Source organism: Heterodontus francisci, unplaced genomic scaffold, assembly GCF_036365525.1.
Source record: "Heterodontus francisci isolate sHetFra1 unplaced genomic scaffold, sHetFra1.hap1 HAP1_SCAFFOLD_58, whole genome shotgun sequence".
NCBI lineage: Eukaryota > Metazoa > Chordata > Chondrichthyes > Heterodontiformes > Heterodontidae > Heterodontus > Heterodontus francisci.
In genome coordinates, this window is record NW_027142006.1 from 8,395,176 (window position 1) to 8,398,025 (window position 2,850).

The window sequence follows — 2,850 nt, forward strand, 5'->3', positions numbered from 1 at the left end:
GATAGGCAATGGCTAGCATTTAAAGAGCGCATGGATGATTTACAACAATTGTTCATTCCTGTCTGTGCAAAAGTAAAACAGGAAGGGTGGCTCAACTGTGGCTTACAAAAGAAATTAAGGAAAGTATTAGATCCAAGGAGGAGAAATATAAAATGGCCAGAACAAGCAGAAAACCTGAAGATTGTGAGCAGTTGGAATTTAGCAGAGGAGGACAAAAGGATTGATTAAGAAGGGGGAAATAGAGTATGAGAGTAAGCTAGCAAAGAACATAAAAACTGACTGTAAAAGCTTCTATAGATATGTGTAGAGAAAAAGATTAGTGAAGACAAATGTGGGCCCCTTACAGTCAGAAACGGGGGAATTTATAATGGGGAACAAAGAAATGGCAGACCAATTAAATACATACTTTGGATCTGTCTTCACAAAGGAGGATACAAATTATCTCCCAGAAATGTTGGGGAACATAGGGTCTAGTGAGAAGGAGGAACTGTATGAAATCAGTATTAGTAGGGAATGTTTGGGAAATTGATGGGATTGAAGGCCGATAAATCCCCAGGGCCTGATAATCTACATCCCAGAGCACTTACGGAAGTGGCCCTCGAAATAGCAGATGCATTTCTGGTCTTTTTTCAAAATTCTATCGACTCTGGAACAGTTCCAATGGATTGGACGGTAGTTAATGTAACTCCACTATTTAAAAAAGGAGGCAGAAAGAAAACAGCGAATTATATACCGGTTAGCCTGACATCAGTCGTGGGGAAAATGCTGGAGTCCATTATAAAAGATGTAATAGCAGAGTGCAATAATAACTCGTCTCCACTCCTAGTATTTCTAAATCCCACACATTCACTATAATGTGAACAATTATTTCCTGTTGTGTCTCTCTCAGATTTGTAAACTTCACTGTATTGGAGTGAGGTGACATCTACTGGCGGGAAGCAAGAACTGCAACCAAGCAGCAGAAACTCCACAGTCTGTCAGGGTGAAAGAAACATTGCAATGTGAGGAGACAGCGAAGTGGTTTGATTGGGTAGATGGAGACATGATTCCACTTGTGGTGGTGTCTGAAGCAAAGGCCAGAAATACAAAATTGTCATTAATAAAAGAAATGAGGAATTCATGAAAAATGTAGTAACGTAGTGAATGGTTAGAATGTGGATAGAATAGAAAGTGAGATTGGATGGACAGAAGCAGTCTGAAAGGATGGCTGAAACAAAAGGTGAACACCCTGAAATGTTAACTGTGTTTCTCTCTCCACAGATGCTGCCAGAGCTGTTGAACATTTCCAACACTTTCTGTTATGATTTCAGCATTTACAGGATGTTGCTTTGATCTAAAAAAAATGGATGATTGGCTGGGGGGTTCCAGTGAAATTTCACAGCAGCTAATAAAGCCTGAACTGTCAGTGGCTCGTTGGTCTAGGAATATGATTCTTGCTTGGGGAGTATGGTTAATTAACAAGCGAGAGATCCGGGGTTCAAGCCCTGGACGAGCCCTGGTCTGCTGGCATTTTTAGATTAAGGTTATCTATTGGTTTCAGCCTTGCAGAAGGTGAAATTGACTTCCATACGGAGCTGGCTTGAGGACCAGACAACTGGATTCAAAGAGCTTGTCGACAAAATTGTAATTAACTAAATGTACAGATAGCCAAGTGGGAATATAAAGTTGTTGCTGTAATTGTGAGCTGACTCCAAAAACAGCAGGACTGGGCTCTGGACTGGAATGGAATGGAATTCTTCAGTGTTTCTGTTGTTGGGCTTGCATTGACTCATCGATTTTCTTGTTTTTCACTTTGTCGATGCCTTTGAATAATTGTGGATCCTTCTTCAGAGTGTCTTCTTTCACCAGGTAGTTCTGACCTCTGATGATGTTGATTGTAATCAGCTTCAATTCGCTGATAGTTTTGGAAGTGAGCAGATTTCCTTTGCTTGAGTCTACAACATGGAACTCAGTCTGACATGTGGACCCATGGGAGGATTTGAATGCCACCCCTGCGTTGGAGTTGCATCCATCCCATAAGAGACCGAGTAGAAGTGACAGTTCTGTCAGTCGAATATGAGACTTTTAATGGCAGGGTTGTGAGTTTGAGTGCCATTCTGTTTTCCCTTTTGTAAGGCTTCATGAGCAGAGAGTACAGGGAGTGTTTGAAATGAGCAAGTCTCGCTTTGATTCAGGACTCTTCCCTCTCAGCAGCATCTCACTATGAAAGATTGAATTTGATCTCATTTCATTCTCAGCTCGGGGTCTGTGCGGCTCAATGGCACTTCTGGCTGTCTCCCGCTTCACAATCCATCAGTACCGAGAAAGCAATGGGGAATATTACTCACATGTTGTGTTCTTTAATTTTTTGGAAAACTTGAATGTATGTATTTTCTTCCAAAACAAGGACACCAAGCCGCTATTAATGTAGGGCTGAAATAGCTCAGTTGGGAGAGCGTTAGACTGAAGATCTAAAGGTCCCTGGTTCAATCCCGGGTTTCAGCAATTTAGCTTCCTTATGCGTCCCTTGCCTTGGTTCTGATTTTCCAGTTGCACAATTTACTTTGAGATTATTTCCCAAGCACCAGTGGATTGAATTTGAGAAACAACACAGAGTCATTTACAACATCGAAGGTGGTCATTTGGCCTATCACGTCCATGCTGGCTCTCCCCGGAGCAATCTAGTCAGTTCCACTCACCAGCTCGATCCCTTTCCTCCTGCAAGTTTCTTTCCTTCAAGTATCCATCCAATTTCCTTTTCAAATCATTGATTGTCTCTGCTTCCACCACACTCGTGGGCCAAGACATTACCACCCACAACATAAAAAATTCCACCTCATCAAGGATGGGAAATACTTACATCTTCTATAT

General features: G+C 41.7%; 1 non-coding gene across 1 annotated transcript; it reads left to right on the plus strand.

The window, feature by feature from the left end:
- The first annotated feature begins 2,411 nt into the window (after positions 1-2,411).
- On the plus strand, positions 2,412-2,484 carry trnaf-gaa (transfer RNA phenylalanine (anticodon GAA)). The gene has a single exon. It is a non-coding gene; the product is annotated as a tRNA-Phe (tRNA).
- Positions 2,485-2,850: the final 366 nt, after the last annotated feature.